We start from the raw sequence: 22,212 nt of genomic DNA, 5'->3' as shown, positions 1-22,212 counted from the left end.
ATTTTCCACTCCATTTTTTCCCTTCTCAAATCCTTCTAAAATGTTATGTGAAGTTTTTCCCCCTAAAGAGCTGTGATGAACCATTTTGTATTCTTTACTGTCATACAGGGGCAAGGGAAGACTCTAATCCCTTCAAACACTGGACAAAATTTGCCAACTGAAAGGGCTTCTTCTTGGGCCATAACCAGATGCAAATGTGTGATGTCAAGCCAACTTAAACTATCCCATTGTTTTCAAGTGTGACTAAGTACTGACTAATATTACTTCCTCTGGCACTTTTTTTTTGACTCAGTAGAATGGAAAAGTTCCAGGCCGTTGTTATACATTGCTGTCTGGACAGAATGACTTCCTGCACATCATAACCATTTGAGAGAGGGGGGAAAAATGGAAGAGACAGGGGAAAAAAAACAAAAACAAAAACAAAAAACCTCTCAAGAGTTCCCTTAAGTTTAGCATTGGGTTTTTTGTTGTTGTTGTTGTTGTTATTCTTGAATTGTATTGTTTTTGCTTTTGCTGTTCTGTATTATTCACAAAAGCAAGAAAGCATATCAAAATCCAAGTTAGAAAAGACCTTGTCCAGGTCACCTAGTGAGGAGCCAACACTTTCCCTGCCCTTCCTGAGATTTGCAGTGTCGCCATGACATCCTCGCCAAGCTGTTCAAGCTTGATGTAAACACTCTCTTTCTTCGGGAGCTCTGTCCTTTCCAAAACAAGTCCTCACACCTTTGGGCTGCCAACAGTTACTTCTGCCTCCCTGTAGACTATTCCTCATAGTTCTGCCTTCTGGGAAACAAGTTGTGTTTGCAGACAGTAAAGAGATTCAGAGCCTTGTTCCATGTGGATTAGATCACTAGAGACAAGATTGGTAATAACTTCTCTCAGGGAGAAAATGGAGAAATGAGCAGAACCAAAGCTCTGGGAATATCTTCAAAGAGAGGAAATAGAGAAGAAGGACACCAAGCAAATGTACCTTTGAAAGGTCCAGAGAGGTCGCTTCACCCTCATTTGTGGCAGATGATAGCACATATTGTTTAATGTAAACCTTTCAGACCAAATGGAGTCCCGATATTTCATCCACTCCTTCTTCCTTTCCAAAATCTTAGAAGATGTCAGCCCCTGCCTCACCCAACTCATCTGGCGGCAGACCCCATTCGTTTCAGCTTATGTTCTGAACAGTCAGCAGCCTCAGCTTCTCTCTCCCACCCAGTCTGGTAGCAGAAAGGATTGACTGACCCATGCTCCATTCTAGAGAAAACCTGCTAGCCATGGACAATGAGGAAAATCTCCCCTCTCTGAAATCCACTGCCTATTATTTTGGTCACTTTTCCCAAGTTATGAGTCATTTCTATAACCTCTGAGTTTCTACCAATCTTAGGGGCAGATGAAAAGCCAGTCCCCACAGGGCCTTTTAGTTCCCTGGGAATTAGGAAGAAGGATTCATCACATGGCAGAGATGACTGCTTTTTTCTTTTCAACTGTGATCGGTGGCCCCAAAACCACAGCCATCAAATGCAGAGACTCTGCTAAATCATCATTATTTCAACTACTAATTAGGTCTAATGTTCACAGCAGAGGAGTCTGTGGGGGCAATAAACCACTTCTTCAAGGGATTAAACTTCCACACTGATTACCACAAGAACCATTCCTTTGCAAAGGTTCTCCAAGAGAACTGCATCCCCCAAGATATGACTCCATGAATGGAGGATTAGTAGCCTGGAACTCTGTGTGTGCACAGGCACCCTGTCTCCTCTGGCCAAATCCCTGCTCCACCTCTGGTTCTGGTGAGATGCCTCAGGGGACTACATGTGACACAAAGAAGTTTCAGTAAATATCAAGTTCACTGGGTTGACTGTAAGATGACATTGCCGAAAGGCATGGGCCATCATAGGGAGAAGGACTAGAAACACAGCTGGGGAGACAGTCATCTGCTATGTCTAGGGTATCAGGTCTCCTGCCCCTTGGTCCCAATTTGAAGATAAGGATTTAAAGAAAGGCACTGTGGTGATGAGGAAACCTGAGGCACTATGCTAAATACTTTCATGTGAGTTATCTCACAGCAAAAATATAGGTATTTATTTGATCCAGATCTTTTTCAGAAGTATTCACTTAATGTGCTTTAAAAAGCTAGAAACCAACAACTACATGTGAACTACAGGCTCACTGTAGAAAAGTTAGAAAATACAAACAAGCAAAACAAAGTTCTAATGTTCCATAAACTCCTCATCTAGAGAAAGGTTTTTCAACCTCAGCACTACTGACGGTTTTAATTGAATAGTCTTTTGTTGCGAGGGCTGCCCTGTGTATTGTAGGATGTCTAACAGCATGCCTGGCTTCTACCCCCTGGATGCCCTTAGCACACTGTCCCATCCTCCCCACCACTGGAACAACCAAAATGTCATGAGACATTGCCATATGCCCTTTACTGGTGAAATCACCCCCACTGGGAATCACTGCTCTACAGATAGCCAGTAACACCATTTTCCAGTCTTTTTTCTTGCATACATACAAGTAAACTCATATTTTAATGGAGTTATAGGATATATATTTTGGATTTTCATGATATGTTATTTTCACTTAACCATAGTTCCTGAACTTTTTCCTGTGTTGATATCTGTTTTTTTATATAAGTTTATTTTTTTGTGTTTATTTATTTTGAGAGACAGAAAGCACACAAGCACACAAGCACACGAGCAGGGATGGGGCTGAGAGAGAAGGAGAGACAGAAAGTATCCCAAACAGGCCGTATGCTGTCAGCATGAAGCCCACTGCAGGGCTTGAACCTACAAACTGTGAGATCGTTACCTGAGCTGAAACCAAGAACCGGACTCTTAACCAACGGACCCAACCAGCACCCCACTATCTGGAGTGTCATCTTAACCTCTTCATTGTGCTCCTCTGCATGGTTGTACATTGGTTTATTTCATCCCCAATTTTAGGACATTGAGATTATTTCCAAGGGTAATAAGAGTATTAAAACAAAAACAAAATGTAAAATACATAAAATAAAAACACAAGGCCAAAAATTATTGAGCCTCTTTTGCCTTCTAAAATGGGAAGAAGTTGGCATAATGCATATGAATGGGGAAATAAATTCTTAGGCTGCATTCTTCCACTTACAGACACCATTGGGGGAACAAGAGAAGACAGAAATCTTAAGACTCTTCCATGTTGTTGACAAGTAAGACCCTGCATAGAATCCACCCCTGAGTTTTCAGTTAGGATGGCATACAAGTTGAGGAGTACAGAGCCATACGAATTTGAAAAATATAAAGGAAAGGAAATAACTTGGGGTGGGTAGACCAGGAGGCCAAGAATGAGGGATCCTGGAACACATGGAGCAGAATAGGGGGAAAGAGGCTTAGAATAGGAGAAGGGAATGCTGAGAAAGGTAGTTGCCTACTCAATATCAAACCCTTAGTAAAATTTGACCACACTTATTGCCTATGGCCATGGTACTGGGAGGAGTAAAGGGCAGTGGGGGTGGGTATATTATGCAAAGTGGTACACTGCAGAAGGACAGGAGCCCATGTGAAATACAGACTGATGGTGGAGAACTAAACAGATCTTGGAGGCAGAGACAAGTAGGAGAATACGAATCACCAGAGATGGGGCCCCTGGGTGGCTCAGTCGGTTAAATGTTGGACTTCTGCTCAGGTTGTGATCTCTGGATTTGTGAGGTGAAGCCCCATGTCAGGCTCTGCGCCGACAGCTCAGAGCCTGGAGCCTGCTTCAGATTCTATGTCTCCCTCTCTCTCTGCCCCTCCCCCGCTTGCGTTCATGCTGGTTCTCTCTCTCTCTCTCTCTCTCTCTCTCTCTCTCTCAAAAATAAAAAATAAAAAAAGAAATGAATCATCAGAGATGTTGGGATTGGGGTCACAGGTTTTCCCTTCGTGTGGGATGAGTGAGCCGATCCTGTTTAAATATTAAAGGACAAATTAACCCAACAGGATAAAGAACTTAAGGAATATCCAGTCAGAAGAAAGTTAAATTACATTTTTTTTTGGCTCTTGTAAACAATACTACATTGAACACTATTGTAGTTAAATATTTGCCAGAAAAAAATACTTAAGTTTTTCTTTAAGCTAAATGTTAAAAATGGAATTGCTGAGTCCAAGACAGTATACATTTTTACAGCTTCTGATACATATTGTGAAACAGCCCTGATAAGGTTTTAATAATTATTAGTTTACCATAGTACTAACAGGGCATGATGGTTCTCTTTTCCCCATTATTTCACCAACATTGGTATATGTTCCCCCCATTTCACAAGAGTGCTAAATAAGGCCTTCCCATGTTCATGGAGTATTGGAACTGGAACCAGAGTCCACAGCTTTCTGACTCCCAAGTCCTGAGCTGGACTTCATCTGTCGCTGGGGATGTTCGACCTTTAGAAGACTCAGCCTGCATCTACTTTGACCCTGTTACTCCTCTACTTAACTGACGGATCTTAGGTTAAAGTGCAAACTCTTTTCAGTGGGTTGGGAGCCCTTCAAATTCGAATCCCCGTTTGCTTCTTTATCCTTTCCCTACCTTGAACTTTAAATTCTCACCATAGAAAATTTCTTTAAGTCCTCAAATGTACTTTGCTGTCTATTTTGCCTCAGGGCCTTTGCACCTGTTCTTCCCGTTCCTCCCCCCCCCCCCCCCTCCACTCATCACTGCCTGGGTGACTTCTATTCATCCTTCAACAGCAATTCATGACCTTCATATTCTGAGTTATGTACCCCTAGCATGCTACTTCCCTCCTGATAGTACCTATTAACTGTGTTGTAATTCTTGTCTAATTATTTGACTTCTCCATCAGTCGTTAAGCTATGTAGGACATGACCCGTGTTTATAAGACCCAAGATCAGTCCTTGCTGAGTAGTGTATTCCTCTTTAGACTAGACAGGTACACTCCAGGTTATTAAAACCCCAAACATTTTTGAGAGTTTCACAAACAGCCTACCTCACTCCTCTATGTTTCCTGCTTGGTGTATGTGGGCATTTTGAGTACACTATTTTTGCAACAGACGTATTTCCTGTTAATGCCAGGAAGAACCTTTCAATATTAAGAGCTGTCCAATAATAAGGTAGGCCCTCTCTTGCTTGGTGTTGTAAGAGCTTCCGCATGGGCTTCTTAGTAACAACCACTACACCCAACACGTCTGGAAGGGTCAGAGGTCAGGAATGAACCTGCTGCCCTGACCAGCCCACCCCACAGGTGCCAGAGGGCTCCGAACGTGTGTAGAGAGAGCCAAACTGAACTAAACCGCTGTCTTGGCAACAGACAACTTCCTAAGACTTGACAACCTGCTTCCAGCCCGGCCAAAGGCTTGCCACTCTGAGGCAAATGTCACGGTGGTGGAGTTGTCTTAATGAGAAGGCATGCTTGCTTCTCTTCTGGGGGAGTTTCCTAGAGCGATGCTCTTAGAAACTCCTTGGCAGGAATCCTGAGCCAGGCTTGGCATTGACAGCGTCCTCCTGCTGGCATTAACAAGCCTCTTATTTAAATGTAAATGAGCTCTCAGTGCCAGTTTGTGAGCGAAACACATCGCTTGTGTTAAACCAGAGCTGGGAATGCTACAACACACCAAATGTCGGCTTGGTTTCCACTTCCCCACCACATCCGCAGTTCTGAGTAGAGCTCTCTGTGCCTTGTCTTCTGCAGAGTCGGGAGTCCTCAGACAACAGAGAGAATTTGTGGAGGGAGTCCAGGGCCCTATTTATAGCCCGAAGTATTCTTGATTATGACCTTGATCAAGCTACTTAAGGTTACCCCCCCCCCCCAAAAAAAAAAACAGGGCATGGTAAAATTGGGATCACACATCAAATTAGAGTCAGTCAGCAAAGGGCCCCACAAGATCCGTCGGGCCCGGCAGAGGATGTGAGGTGCCCCTTCTGCTTTGCTGGCTGTGTCAGTCGGTCCTACTTTCCTTCAGAGCCTCCCTATGTTGTAGTTACTCCAATCCTTGTGCACGCTCTCCTCCTGGCGTGGTTCTGTTTCCACCCAAATACATACCGTTTGGTGATCTTGCCTGATGTCTGGTCCCAGTTAGCCATCTGCTTCCCCACTCTGTTTCCTGGCCCTTATTTGTCCATTATTATATTCCATTTCCTGTTCTGGTATTTCCCTCCTCATTTCAGATCTTTCTGGAGTTGACTTGTGCTCCTCTGATATCTGAATCCTAACTGTTTCTTCCCCAGAAGCCCCAGTGGCTGGCATTTTTAGAGCATGTGTAACGCTACAGGTGCGATTGTTTCTGTTTGCCTGCGTCTGCCACAGTTGAACTATGCTTGCACCTTGAGGCTAAGGCTTGAGTTCTATCTATGTGGGTAGCCCCAGATCCTAGCCCAGTCTTAATGAGTAAATAAATGAAGGGGTGCAGAGAGTAGGGAAACCCTATTTCCCCACTAGGATCCTGACATGAAGGCCACATGAGATTTGGTTCCATTTCACCATCCTTTGGACTGGCATGATATCTTTAGGCAAGAGTTCATTTTCACAAAATTTATGACTTCTAAACAACTGAGTTAGCCTCTAGGGTGTGCTATAAACAGAAAACATACTTATGGGGGCTTTCCTTGAGCAGCACAGTCAGCTGCATTCAGTAAGAGATGCAACATATTTAAAAAAAGCTCCTGACAAGGGCGCCTGGGTGGCTCAGTTGGTTAAGCGTCCGACTTCAGCCCCGGTCATGATCTCACAGTTGACGAGTTCGAGCCCTGCGTCGGGTTCTGTGCTGACAGCGTGGAGCCTGGAGCCTGCTTCAGACATGTGTCTCCCTCTCTCTCTGCCCCTCCCCTGGTCATGTTCTGTCTCTCTCAATCGCTCTCAAAAATAAACAAACATTAAAAAAAAAAAAAAAAAAAAGCCCCTGACAGACAACAGGTAGTTTACCTATTGTAAAAGGTACCCGGGATGCTTTGAATTTAGCAAAAGTGCCTCTGTTACAGAGGAGAAGTGTGGTCATCAGCTTTGCTGTCTGAACATCTAAGTCTCTGTGCTGCTTCGGCCCAGGTCCTCATAATAAATTACATTTCTGACTGCCGAGCCCAGTCTAAAGCAGCATGGCATGGCATCCCGCTCCCCACTGGTGCCAGACTTGGCTGGCGGCTAGTGCAGGGGGAGACGGTTCAGAGTATCATGGTGCCTGCTGTCCCCAACCCTTCCTAAGGCCGGTTTGTGGCTCCTGTGGACAGAAGGGCTGGAGGCCCCTTGATCTGGAGGATTTGCACACATTTTCTCCAGACTGAGCACAGACATAAGGCATGGGGGAGGGAGGAGACGCTTTCCTTCCTTCTTCAGGAAGCCAGGGACGGTCTTGCATTCTGCAGACTGGAAACCGTGCAGACAGAAGCCCTGACACCAGACTTGATGTTCTCCCGATGGTGGCTAGAAGCGGTGGGTCTCCACAATTGATTCTGCAGGAATCCGGTTATGAACGAGTGAGAGTAGAAGCAGAAGATTAGAGCTGATGAGTTGTGGTTGTTGCTGACATTGTGCTTTGTGGGTCCATGTGAATATCTTCCTTGGGGACTCCCAGCTAGAGATGGGAGAGATCTTAAGGAAAGCTAATTTCTGGCACCCCTTTACTTTGGTAGCCAGAGACTGGTAATGCCTGAGGCATTTCTCTTACCTGCCACTAGCAAAAGGACAGCATGGAAAGAGCCCCGGATTCTTTCCCTGGAGTCAGGAAACCTGGTGTTTAGTTCTGGCTCAGCCTCTCAGGCATAGTGCAATGCTGAGCAAATTTTTTCCCTCTGGGATTCGATTTTCTCATCTGTAAAATGAGGCAATTGGGCTAAATAAGCCCCAAGAAGATTATACCAAAGAACAGAGTAGAAAGCAGTGTTCATGAATTCATTCGTGGAACAAATATGAAGTGCCTGCTCTGTATCGGGTAATGTGTCGGGCTCTGCAGACAGAATAAAGAAGCAGAGGAGATGTGAGACTTGTCCGTATGGAAGTTTCAGCCATATAGATAAGACAGCCATTAATTATAGGATAAACACAAAGAAAATCATGATGCTACTAAGGTGAGAGGAATAGCTCCCTGGACGTATAGATAGAAAAATGTAGGGCACTCTAACCAGTACGTGGACATCATGGTTCAGGATAGCAAGAATCTAGAAGGTGGCATGAGGAGAGAGTGTTTAAGTGTGTACAGTGGAAAGTTCCCGGGCAGGGCTAGACAAGCCCTGATCACTGGGACAGAAGATGGCATTACAATGGCCAAGATAGGAGAGCTTTAGGAACTCACTCATCTAGTAAGAACTTGGTAGAAAAGACTATGTTTTGCTGGTCTCATTACTCCCCCTCTCCCCATACACATGGCAGCTAGCATGGAGCCTGGTTGCTCCGTGTATGCTTGTGGAATAAATACATTTTTCTCAGCTATGCAAAAAAGCAAGACTCAAGGGGTTACATGGATTGTACGAGGTCACCTAGTCTGCCAGCAGCTAGAGATAAGATTGAAATCTAACCTTAAAACCATACGGCGTGGTAAAACTATTCTTTTCATAGCTGCAACCTCAAAACAGACCCCTAAGCAACAATTTCGAGTGCGACAGAGGCACCAAGAAGAAGGATCGTCGGAAAGGCAGTGTTTCAGGAGCCACACACATCTATACATGTACACACACACACTTTCCTCCTCAGCCCCCGTCACCTTCTCATTGATGTCAGGCTACAACTATTGCTTTGTTCACAGAGACAGAGAAGGAAAAGGACTTTGCCTGAGACAGCCTTTCTCTCCTGCGGTGCACTTTTTCTTCTCCTAAAGGGACATTGGAGAGAATGCTGTCTGGACGGCTGACAGCTAGGCGGTCATCAGATTTACTGTGGCAGTAGAGGAGGTCAGAGGCTAAGTGGAAAACTGTGTAGATGTAAAACATCCGCTTCCTTGAAATATTGTCTTCCCCTGTGAAGTGGACATAGGAAGTGATCTATTCTTCAGTTGTCTTCCTTTAAGGAGCTTCTGTATTATCTTCTAAGGGCAAAACCTCCAAGCAGGATGCTGCAGACATTTGCCAGGCATGCAAGGCAGTTGGTCTGGCAAGGAACCTCTGAGCACTCCTGTAAACAAGGGCAAGAAGAGACTAGAGAACTCACTTCCAGGAGGTCTGAGTGCAGCTGGGGCTCAGGCTGCCCCATTAGCCTTTGGCCTGGGGATTTGGAAATGGATTTCACATCGGTGGCGTTCATACTTGGACGAATACGGTGCAGCCTGGCCCCCGTTCCGTGCCACTGGAACAGTCTAGGCTTCTTGCACTTTTCAAGATCAGAGAGGAAGCAACTTTGACCTGACAGCCTAAAAATCAATCCCATAGTTAGTTGTATTCTCCAGTTGCCTGCATGGCACAATTTAGCCATTTATTACCTGTGGCTTGTGTGTGTGTGTGTGTGTGTGTGTGTGTGTGTATGTGTGTATATATATACATATATATATATGTATATATATTCATCCTAGCCATACATCAACACTTCCACATATATATGCCCTTTGCCTTAAATATTATTAAAGGAAAAAATGGTGGAAGGATGTCAGGTGGAGGCACACAAGTGATGTGATTCTGCGAGGCCACATATATATGTGGAAATGTTGATGTACGGCTAGGATGAGTTCACCCTAGGGTCAAGGTCTGTCTACAGAGGACTGGAAGCTCTATGGGGTAGGTCAGCAAGTGAACTATTGACAGTAATGACTAAGAAACCTGCTAGGAGGGAAGGTTCCTAGGGGACAAGAGACAGTGGAGGTGGGTCCTCCTCCTTTAGGAAAGGAGAAAGGACCGTGCTTAGGACCTTATACCCCTTTTTCTCTTGGTCTGCCTGTTGCTTCAACTCATTCCAGAGCTGAGAAAGGTGAGTGCTCATAATAAATACATAACCATGGTTTTGTTGAAGTCTGTAAGGATTAGGAGCCCCAGGCAGCTTCACTTTGGGGCCCATGGAACATCATTCTACAAAACATAGAGAAAGGCAGCACAAGATAGCTCTAATGCTTTGAGGGTGCATTTATGAGTAGTGTTGGCACCTTTGACAGCTACATGCACTTAAATTGGGGGCAGCAGCATGGAGGGTGTTTCCATAGTCTGTTGCCAGAGTCAACAAAAATAACTGGAAGAAGCAAAATGAAACATGCCAAATGATGCTGTGTATGGGAACACACGTGAGTCACTCCCTCGGGCTGCTCAGAAATAGTTTGAGAGAACTTTATAGGGGATTGTAGATATACAAGTGTGGATAAGGACCAGAACAGGACTGTTTGGGGACTAAAATCATGGCCCCACACTTTCTGCCAGTGTAGTGTGGTATATGGAAAGCATGGGATTTGTTATTACTACATCAAAGCTTTCGGTATAGTACCTAGCATAGAATAGTCAATAAGTGTTATATAATATTATAAAAATTTCTAATACTGACACATAAACACTGTGGATTGATTACTTTGTTCCAAACTATAAAACATAATCTTCACTTCGGAGCTATTTACCTTCTCTTCATATAAATTTTCATATATACGTTTTTCACATATATATATTCACACACATATGGAAATCCATGTCTATATATCTATATCTAATATATATACATATAGTCTAATGGTTTCTGGAATGCATGTGTATATCCCCCAACTAGAACAAGAATCATGGCTCCTTCGGACGATCTATGAGGAAGATCAGACATGCTGTCTTATATTTCCTTTTGGAAGAATGTGCTTGAAGCTCATAAACTTTAAAAACTGATGAGCCTCACAGAATCACAGCTCTCCTGTGCCTCCACCTGACATCCTCCCACCATTTTTCCTTTAATAATATTTAGAGTAAAGGGCCAGCAAGGATGGTTTTCATGACACTCATGTGGTTGTCACCATTTGAGGGTACTGATCTCCTTTCACCCAACATCTGCCTCTGGTTTGGTGGAATGAGGAAGGGAATAAACCTTCCCGGTACATCAAAGATATCCTTCTCACATGTTTAGAAAAATTCCTAACACCTTCCTTTCTGTTTCCTACATGTACCCCTCAAAATAGTGGAAGCCATGGTGCAGAACTACACAAGGAATGAGGGCTGAGTGTCACTCAAGAACTACCATTTACTAACTCTGGCCACATCCACATCACTTAGCCCCTCCAAGCTTCAACTTCTTCCCAGTAAAAGGAAGTAATGACACCAGCCCCCACTACTTTATAGGATTATTATAAAGGCTGAACTAAACAGTGAATGTGAGTTTCCTTTGAAATCTATTGATAAATGCAAATTACTTCTGTTAGAGAAGATGTTTCACGAACACTTGTCCATTGTCTGGTACTACAGGGGTGTGCTGCTTCCTCTCCTATGGAGGTGCTCCTACCTGGTCATCCCGTTCTTCTCATCAGGGTGACCAGGTCAACACTTAAAATCTGAGGACTGTGGATCCCCTCCTTGTATACTCTCCTATAGCACATGTACTAAAGCTAGGCCCCAATTATTTTTGTTAATGTTTATTTATTTTGAGAGAGAGAGGGAGAGAGAGAGGAGAGAGAGAGCAAGTGGGGGACAGGCAGAGAGACAGGGAGACAGAGGATCCAAAGCAGGCTCCGCACTCACAGCGCAAAGCCCAATGTGGGGCTTGAACCCACAAACCACGAGATCATGACCTGAGCCGAAGTCAGATGCTTAACCGCCTGAGCCACCCAGACGCCTGGGCTTCAGTTTTGAAGTGTAGGATACATTGTCAGAGTTAGAGAGCACAGTGCTTCCAGAGAGTCTGAGGACTGGGCTTTCCCCCTAGGTTCCCATGTTTACCAGTTCCTTGGTGCTTTCTTGGCTAAGAAGGAAAAGGTGTCAGTTTGGATCCTGCCATTGTGTGATTCCCAATGTGTCACTTCCTAACTTGATTGTCTTGGTTTCCCCAGCTACACATTTCTGACCTTCCTGTATTCACCAGAGTAGCGCCACATCTGCATCTTTTTACCAGAAAAGTTGTATTGCTAATTTCTCTAAATTATTTGGACTTGATCTGTTTTGTAAACTGCAGCCGATCTCTGATACCCTTGGTTCTTACATGTGGGTTTTATAATCTCTTCTGGGAATTCATGTAACCAACTACAAAATGGGGGTACTGATACATTTTTAATTAACAGAGGTTTGAAGTAATGGCTGTGTAAGTACCCATGTGAGGGATTATTCTTGTCAATGGTTTTCCCATCATGTGCTTAGAATGAATCTCAGTCTGACTGAGTCTTGCCAAGAAAACTCATAGGATAAGCTCTGCTTTACCAGCAAATATTAAGATGTGTCGACCTCAGATGGTTGATTAAGCTTTGGATTTCACTCAGAGTCTGGCATCAAATCTATTTAGCTTTTTGAGGCTTACCCATTATAAACACTTGGAAGATTTTACTGGCCACTATGGTAAAGGTATAGTCCATCTCAGAACATACAGAATTTGGAATAATGAGTTAGCGGCCTCCCTATTGGTGTCCACAATCAAAAAAATGACTTACCTTTCACGGAACAACCAAGTAAATACAGAACCAGATTCTTTCGAATAGTCTTCTGGAAATCATGGCCTCCTATATCGCTTCTTGGCCTTTTGGCTAAGATCAAGTGTGGAAATCATGCCCTATGGCCACAATGAGACACTGTATTAACCAACAGATAGCAGTAGTGCTGAAGGAGAAAATCCGGGATCTTCAGGGTTAGTATATCTGGGCTCGTTTTCCTTGAGGCAGAGATAAGCCCTTGCATGTGAACTAAGTGTCTTTGGTCTTTTCCTCGTGCTACAACAGGAAAGTGACCACAGTAAGAATGATCAAATTTCAGTTGTAGGAAAGATCTAAGAGGTCAAACTGTTCCACTTTTCCTGGCAGCTGGAATCCGCTCTAAAGCATGTCTTCTGAAGAATTATTGAGCCATTGCTTGATTATTTCCGGTGATGGGAAACTCACCTCTGATGAGCTCTACTATTGAACAACTTTACAAAATGTCACTATTTTTATGCAGAGCTATAATTGACTTGGATTTCTACTCATTGGTTCTACTTACATCCTCTGATGCCACAGAGAAGTCATTTGAACAAATCTGTCCCCTTTCCAATGGCATAATGAACATTCCCTCTTAAGGAAGAGAATGAACTTTCCACTGACTCCTACCATATGCTAAATTCTACCATTACCTCCCATCATCTTCACTATCATTGTATGGGGTTGGAATTACCCACTACAACCTAAAGCTCAGAGAGGTGGAATTCTGCAGGGTCACCCAACTTGAAGGTGACAGGTCACAAATTCAAGACCAGTCCTGGGAATCCCAAATGACTTTCCATCATTTTCTGCTGCTTCCCAGCAAAGGATCCCAGCAAGACCACTCTCAATGCTCCTTTCACATCGCCCACCTTAAAACATGGAAAACGAGAGAAGGCACCTACATGAAGTGGCAGTCTTGGCTGCCCATCTTGGTGCCAGAGACTCTACAGTGTGAGGTTACTTTCAAAATATGAAGGTCTAGCACCAGGCAGGAAGTTCAGACGCAAAACACTGCTCTGAGGCCAGCTCGCAGGGTTCCATTTCAGAGCTACGCTGCTGCTCTACGAGGCAGCAATCATTCGGTGGCAATATATTCAAGAGACAGTTAAAAAATATCTCTTCCCCATTTACTGCTTTAGAAACAGAATCCACTGCCTAATTGAGAATCCTTTCTGCCTAATTACTCCATTCCCGATTTTTTTTTTAAGCAGCAGAGTTGCTGTGGAATTATGTACTGTATAATTTCATCATTTAGCAATATGTAAATCAGGAGAAGAAAGGAAGAGGAAGAGAGCGACAGGAGATGCTGATCATCGTCTGAATTTGTGTGTGCAGAAATGGGCAGCGGGGCATGTGCCAAGGAAAGACCCACCCCCTTGGCAGAGCTGGGTGTGAGTTCCAGTTGCCCCATGGAAGAGCTCTGCACCGCAAGGCAAAACCACACCGGCTTCCTGAGCCTCAGTTTCCCCTTCTGTCACATTTTGCACATGAGTTCCCAGCAGCCATCCTTCACAGCCCCTGGTTCAGGGGAATGTCCTGACAATAACCCGGTGACTGAATGCATGAGAACCTGGTCCCCCTCATGGAACCGTTAGCAGGGTGAAGTGAGGTGATGGGCATGTAAACGTTGAATAAACTACAAAATGCTGATGGTGTGTAGAGAGCTTTAGGTGCTAACAGAGAAAATACTGTTAAATTCCCTGAATCAGAAAACACCTTCCAATGCCTTGTTTGTCGATCAAACGGTCGGCTTCTTTAGAAGTAAAACGGCAGTATTCCAGGGTGCTAGTGTCTGTCATAGATGAAGTCACTTTTAATCCCCCTGCCTGTCCTGCCATGCTCTGCAGAGGACAAAGTGGTGGACTTGAACTGGTCTTTTTCGGTGAGTTTAGAGAAAATCAAGTTGTACACCCTTTGTCCCCTGGAGGCTGTCTCGATCTGGGACTCATGGGGTGGGTTTTCCCCTGGGGCGCTGCCCTCCCTGGCACTGCTCTCCTAAGGGGCCTTGCCTATGTCTAGCCCACTTGCTCGGGTGGAAGCATCCTGTGGCTAGACCATAAGGCTATCACACTCACTCCCAGACTCTGGCTTCAATCCCCACCCCCTGCCACACCCAATAGCATCTTTGCTGTGGGATGTGCTCTGAGAGACCTGAGATTGCATTCTTCCCCACTCCCTGAGAGAAGGGGCTCTTATTTCCGTGTTGCTCATCAGTTCAGGTTGTCCTCACCAGGTCAGGGGAGATGCAGACCAGTCCCACCCCTTTCTAAAGCAGAAAGTCCAGTTTTGATTGCCCCTGTGTCTTCCTGAGACACGGAGACACGGACTAGTTAAGACACAATGATTTAAAGAATTAGATTCGGGAGGCGCCTGGGTGGCTCAGTTGGTTAAGTGTCCGACTCTTGATTTCGGCTCAGGCCATGATCTCACGGATTGTGAGTTTCAGCCCTGCATCCAGTGCCATGCTGAGACCTCAGAGCCTGCTTGGGATTCTCTCTCCCCCTCTCTCTCTGCCCTTCCCCTGCTCATGATCTCTCCCTCTCTCAAAATAAATAAATAAACTTTAAAAAGGGTTTAAAAGAAACAAATAAAGGTTTAGATTCAGGAGAACTGGAAAGGCCCCTCCTCTTCTGGGCTTCAATGTCTCCATCTCTTTGTAAAAAAAAAAAAAGAAAAAATTACAAGTGGCTAATATCCAAGTACCCCTCCTCCACCTTCCTCCATAACGTTCTCTCTCTCTGTGACCACAGTCACTGGGCCTCACAGCCCAATGTTTTGGCACAGTTGGACTGTTCTTGCCTTGGCAGAGGGAAGAATGAAATGTCAGCATAGAAGACTCAGGCAGTGCAGACTGAAGAATTTGTCTTCCGAAACAGTTTTTCATACAGAGCTTTCAATACAGAGCTTTATCTTTCCAGAGGCCAAGATGCAGTGAAGTGCAGTGAGAAAGCAGAGGACTCAGGATCGAGGGAACTGGACCCTCTACCACAGCCACGCTGTGTGACCCTGGGCAAGTCACGTTACCCCTCTCGGCTTTGAGTTCTCTTGCCTGTGAAATAAGATGTCAGTACCTTTCCCCATAGGTAGTGGTAGAATCAAAAAAGAAAATGTACTTTAAACTACAGTCCTCAACAAATACAAGGGATGTTAATTGTCGTTAACTTTCCATAGGCTTGAGAAAGGATTAGGTCACCAACTACATCAAAGAGCAAGCCACTCTAACAACGATGGGCTCTTAAATTTATATTTCATTTCAGAATCTCCAAAGTCATCAGAGGTATACAGAAGGAATGTGCAATTGGTCAGTGAGGAGAGCGAGAATTTTCTTAAAAATCGTAATACAAATCATTATTTTTATTAGAAATCATCTAATCAGCTTACTTAGAAATGTTCTTACTCCCTAACCTTCCTCTAGTGTATAGTTAAACCACTCAACAAAGATTGAGTACCTAGAATATGGCAAATGCAAAATATGAAGCTACTGATGGACCAGACAGGCAGAGTTCCGGCCCTCAATCTGTTGGTATTCCATCCAGTAGGGGAAACAGAAAGTAAGCACTAAGCAAATACAGCCAGAATTTTACATACTCTATTGGTGCTATAACAAATCTAAAATAAGGTGATGGGGATGTTTTATAGCTTGAATGGTCAGGGAAGACCTGTATGAGAAGGTGATACTTAAGTAGAAACTTGAATGATGAGAGAAGTCAGTCATGGAAAAATTTGCTCAAGGGCACAGAGCTAATCAGAAATGGACCCAGGCCTACCATCCAAGACTTGAGACTTCCTTTCCTGTGCTCACTGACCCATGCTGGTTTTCCTCCTGAATCCTGAGTCCTCACCTCTGCCCAGTTTGCCAAGATCCACCTGCTTCTGGCTCATATTCTCTCCTCTTCGGTGTCTAAGATGCCTTAGCTCTCCCATCCGTGGGTCAAGGCTGAGTTGTCCTTAACCTCTCACGGGCTATTGGTTCAACAGAATCATACAGGAATCATTATTCTAAATCTCTCTGCTGAGAGTCACAAGTCATTAACACAACAAATTCAACAATAACTAACTATGCTCCAGTCACTTGAAAGGTATCCATGGGAGGTAATTTAGGAGTTTAGTAATAAGAAATCCCTGCCTACAAGAAGGTCACAAAAAGTGCACTTTTTAAAGGGAGAGAAGGGAACAACCTAAGTGCACAAACAACCAATTTGTCCTGTGTTTATAGAGCACTGACTGTGTGCAAATCATTATGTCAGATTTTAGCATGCTAACAGAAATTGATCAAGCAGTATCTGCACTCTCAGGAAATTCGGGTTTTGGAGGGGTAGAGAGCCTTAAATACACAGGTGATTATAACACAAAATAATAGATACATCAGGTGAGAATCATAAAAGAAATACAACCACTGGTAAGGGAAAAATATGATTTCCTTGAAGGTGAACCATGGAAGACTTCCCAGAGGAGGGGGCATTGGAGCCGATCCATTTTGAACTGAAGGAGAAAAGAGCAATCTAAGTGGAAGGAGGGTAATAACTCATGGAGACAGGAAAGTAGAAGGAGGATCTGGCTGGAACATGTGTGTATGGAAGGAAATAAGTCCACCCCGTGCAGAGCTGTTTCTTACTCATTCTCTCTGCCTCTGCTCACAGGCCTGAGCCCCACATAGGCCAACTTTGATCACAGGTATACAGGGGCACTGTTCTTGTTCCTTTGAAGACAGCACCCACAATTGTGCCCTCATTGTGACATGTGGAAATGTCATGTTGAGAACCACTTGCCTGGGGAGACTAGTGGGTCTTATTGTTACACTTCCTTCAATAGTAAGAACTGGAATTTATGCCATGTGAGGGCAATTCTCAGAACTCATTTTACAAACTTGTGTCAGCTGTGACCCTTACACTGGACAAATGGATGGCAGCCAGACATAAGGGGCTCTGATCTCTCAGTTAAGGTTCAGTTCTGAAATTGCACCTACCTGCTGCCATCTCCACCTGGAATCCCTCCAGCACCTTGAACTCAACAGCCTGTGCTGAACTCACCCCCTTCCTTCCTCAAATCTGTTCCTTTGCCCGTGTACCTTTTTGGCTAATGGTTCATCTAATTAACAGTCGAGACACAAAGGTATCGATTCAAGTTATTGCATTTCTATCTCTGTCTCTTCCAGATTTCTCATCTCTCCATATAGTTGGCAAATCCTGACAAATTTACTTCTCCAGTGTCTCTAAGTCTTCCCCTCTTTTCCAGCCCCATTACCAATGGCTTAGATCATATCTAGTGGTTTGACTATTACGGTAACTTCATAGTGGTTGCCTTGCCCTTTCTTGCACATCCTACCTCTCTTGTACATCATTCATGCTGTTACTAGAATGATCTTCTGGAGAGACAGGACATTTCTAAAAACTGTTTGAGATCTCCCTCTACATGAAGAACACAAAAGTTGCCTGGGTTAAAAGTCCAATTTCAGCTCAGGTCATCTCACGGTTCATAAATTTGAGCTCCACATCTGTCACCACAGAGCCTGCTTCAGATCCTCTGTACCTCTCTCTCTCTGCCTCTCCCCTACTCTCTCTCTCTCAAAAATAAACATTAAGCAAACAAACAAACCACAGAAGGTTTCAGTCTGACCTAGATGATATCCTTTGTCATGCCTCCCAGTTCTTCCCTGCCACATATTCCTACATTCGACTTTCACCAGATTATTTTCACCATTTCTCTGCCCCCCACCCCACTTTTGTTGTTGTTGCTATTGTACAAAATCCTATCTATCCTTCAGGACCAGTCCAAATGGTGCCTCCTTTGTAATGCCCAGTTGGGCCTCTTTTTGGAATTCACCATAGCTTTCTTTGTACGTCCAAAGCTTCTAAGTGTTCCTTCATGGGGTGGCCCCAATGGTGGCCTCATCCTAATCCCCAGAACCTGTGACCATGTTATCTAACATGGCAAAAGGAACTTTGCAGATGCAATTAAGAATCATGAAATAGGGGGCACCTGGGTGGCTCAGTCAGTTAAGCATCTGACTCTTGATGTCAGCTCAGGTCTTGATCTCAGGGTCATGAGTTCCAGCCCGAGTTGGACTCCTCTGGGTGTGGAGCCTACTTAAAAAGAAGAAGAAAAGAAGAAGAAGAAGAAGAAGAAGAAGAAGAAGAAGAAGAAGAAGAAGAAAGGAGAAGGAGAAGGAGAAGGAGAAGGAGAAGGAGAAGGAGAAGGAGAAGGAGAAGGAGAAGGAGAAGGAGAACCTTGAAATGGGAACATTATTACACTGGATTATCCATGTGGGCCTGGTGTAATCACCGGTGGCTTATAAAAGGAAGGCAGCAGGATGTAGAGGAGAGAAGCCGCTATATGGCTGGCTTTGGAGATACAGGATGGGGGGCCAGAAGCCAAGGAATGCAGCCAGCCTCTAGAAGGCGGAAAAGGTAAGGAAAGAAATTCCCCCCCAGAACTGCTAGAAGGAACGCAGCCTTGTGGGCCCATCTTCACCTTCTGACCTCCAGAACTGTACGATAATAAGTTTGTGTCATTGTAAGTCACTAAATCTGTGGTAATTTGTTAAAGCTGCAATAGGAAATTAATATGCTTTCCTTAGCGTTTATTTATTTTTTGTCTGGTACTATCTTATCCTTCATGATACTCTCAATTCTTGAAAGCAACAATCAATTAGATCATCTTATCCCCTGGAGGCACCTGGGTGGCTTAGTTGGTTAAGTGTCTGACTTCAGCTCAGGTCATGATCTCAGGGCTCCAGAATCTGAGTCCCACATCGGGCTGTCTGCTGTCAGCACACAGCCCACTTTGGACCTTCTGTACCCTTCTCTCTGCCCCTCCCCTGCTCATGCTCTCTCTCTCTCTCTCTCTCTCTCTCAAAACTAACTGATCATTTAAAAAAAAATTGTCTTATCCCCTGGGTGTCTAACACAGGGCTTTGACATACAGAACCCCGATATGCCTTTGAATTAAATGTCTTCTTTGGGGTATTTAAATCTAAGTCAACAATCTTTTGGGTGAAGTCTCAGAACTAGACTGACACTGTCGTCCCTGTGAATCCAGGTGGGCTGGAACTAATACACAGGCATCATTTCGGGTGGTTGGTATTTTTTATCAGGTTAGTAATGTTGCCAAGGTCTAATGGGCAGAGGAAGGCAGCTGTGTGGCTTTTATTAAGTAGCCCCTCTCAGTGATGCCTTGGGGCTTATGCTGCTGTTTAACCTTGTGTCATTCAGACTCCACATTGTGGTTCTCACTGACTTTTCCAAGAAGTAAATATTGGTGGTAAATATTACCACGAGGAGATACACAGACACCAAGTTCTTGGCATGAAGGAGCAGGTCATTTCAGTTAGGAGTTGTACTCAACATACACCCCTAATCTCAAAGAAGGTTTCCTCTTGATGTAATCCTATTCTTACTATTTGTTTGTTTGTTTATTTTTGAGAGAAAGAGCGTGAGCGGGGAGGGGAGCAGAAAGAGAGGGGAGACCGGAGGATCCAAAGCGGGCTCTGCACTGACAGCAGAGCCTGACACGGGGCTCGAACTCATGAACTGTGAGATTCCCGACCTGAGCTGAAGTTGGATGCTCGACCGACTGAGCCACCCCGGTGCCCCCTGATGTATTCTTCTATTCATTCCTTCATGCATGCATGGATTCCACATGTTTTGAACAACCTATGTGCCTGGCAATGTAATAGGCACCGAGGACCCAGAGAGGTAGAAGATCAAGTCGTGGATATCCAGGAGTTCCCATCAGAGCAGGGGAGGGGACAAAGCAGAGATGTAAACATGATCTTGAAGAGCAATTCTGTACGTGTGTCTACTCAGTGGCTTATTTATTCTTCTCCTCTATAGGTTCTGTGCTTCTATCATGCAGTTGAGGACAAGGCAACTGTGAATGTTGTCCCTTCTGTGCTCAAGGCCCAGAGACAGGCATCTCCCTTTTTACAAAAATGTTTTTAAGTGTATTTATTTTTGAGAGAGAGAGAGAGAGAGAGAGAGAGCATGAGCAGGAGAAGGAGCAGAGAAAGAGGGAGGGGGAGAATCCCAAGCAGGCTCCCCATTGTCAGCACAGAGTGTGATGTCGGGCTCAAACTCGGGAACCAGGAGATCCTGACCTGCAGTGAAAGCCAGAGTTGGACGCTTAACTGAGTGCTCAGGAGCCCAGCATCTCCCTTTTTAAAGTGTTCCTTGTAAGTCACATTCCCCATCTCTGACATTCTGGATTCCTCATTCAACAGCATGGCCTTTCAACGTCCTCTTGCCCAGAAGGCACAATGATATGTGTGCCTTCCAAAGGGAAATCAGTATCCCTCTTTATTGGGCTTAGCCCAGGCCCAACTTATTCAGCTTTCCTCCTCTACTCTCCGATCTCTGAATCCTGGCTGCTCTGCCACTAAATGATCGTATGATTTGAGCAACTCACTCCTAGTCTCTGGGTCTTAGCTTCTTTCTGTAAAATGGGTGTGATTTGCCATTCCTGCTCTGCCTGCCTCCTGTGGGTTTTGTGAAAAGCAAATAATGAATATTAAAGAATTCTAGCAGACTCAAAACTGTTTTTGTCTGTTAGCTGCCCTTAATAGTAGTTATTATAATATTTATGCTTATAATTATTGCTGCTATTCTTATTATTTTTTATCACTATTATTATCGCGAGAGAGTTTTAGCTGCTTCTAAGACTCAGGCAGCTGTCAATCACCACGTGAACAGAAACTGGCTAAAGTAGAATGCATTTGAAGCTCCTCATACAGAGCCATGGCCCTGCTTGTAGCTGCATTTCCCACTGCCTTCTCTCTCTCGGGATCAGTCTGGCCAGATTCTACCTATTATGAAAGGGTCCACTGGGGAGGAGATGACCAAGTCCTGAGCCTCCCCCAGCCACGGTCCTTGCTCCCCCACCCAGACGGAGCATATGCCTTGGGCCCACAGATGACCATTTGTTCCAAGAGCACTTCCTTGGTCCCCTGGCATTGAATCTTACCTGCATTGCAGACCTTGCTGACTTTAGCACCTGCCACGTAGCTTTGCCGGTGTCCTTTGTGGCAGGGCTGGTTCAGACCCATTTACCTTCTCAGCGCCTCGGGCGGCAGTGGAGGCCAAGATGGGGCTTCATGAAGTTATGAACCTCTTCTCTTCTCTGACATCTCTAGTCGCTGCTGGTTCCTCAAAGATACCTTTGCTCCTGATTAATTACAAGTCCCAGATTGGCCTCTTTAATGGCTTCCACTCTCCCTGGTTGATGAACTACAATCAAGGAAGTTGCACTGCTCTTTGTAATGCTGTGGCTTAGCAACAGACATTCTCTGTTATTCACCACTGGAACAAAGTCCACGAAAGGCAACTGATGAGAGTGTGGGTACTCTCTGGATGAGTGATAACTCCCGATTACAGTGGTCCCTGGATGGGGATCCAAACACTGAGACAGCTGGGTCTCAGGCCCCCCATTTATGGACTGGGTGGCAACTCCTTGTCCTCTGTGTCTTCCATAAAATAGGCATACCCAAACATTCCTCACAGTTATCATGGCATTACATGGGTAAGCGTGAGTAAATAATTAGACAATGCCATGCAACAATCAGGTAATATTAGAAGATATGTTCTATATGATTTTAGGGCTAAAAATAAGATAGACATACTTACTCCTTCTGGAGCCTTCCTCCGCCACGTCCCTACTAACGGCAGAGCAGGGAGTGGGCAGCAGAGGGGCTTGTGAAAACCAAATAAGATAAAGCATGTGGAGTATG

The 22,212-nt window shown here is 44.6% G+C and overlaps 1 long non-coding RNA gene across 1 annotated transcript in view; it reads right to left on the bottom strand.

The window, feature by feature from the left end:
• Nucleotides 1–21,768, bottom strand: part of LOC144617429 (uncharacterized) — a 61,364-nt gene extending 39,596 nt beyond the window's left edge. Inside the window, exon 1 of the long non-coding RNA XR_013557955.2 lies at nt 21,450–21,768. This is a non-coding gene — a long non-coding RNA (uncharacterized LOC144617429). The remainder of the gene's footprint in view (nt 1–21,449) is intronic.
• Nucleotides 21,769–22,212: the final 444 nt, after the last annotated feature.

The sequence above is a fragment of the Panthera onca genome, chromosome C2, assembly GCF_046562875.1.
Source record: "Panthera onca isolate mPanOnc1 chromosome C2, mPanOnc1 haplotype 2, whole genome shotgun sequence".
NCBI classification, from domain to species: Eukaryota; Metazoa; Chordata; class Mammalia; order Carnivora; family Felidae; genus Panthera; species Panthera onca.
The sequence above is the reverse complement of the archived record's forward strand: the minus strand, read 5'-3'. Positions and strand labels throughout refer to the sequence as shown.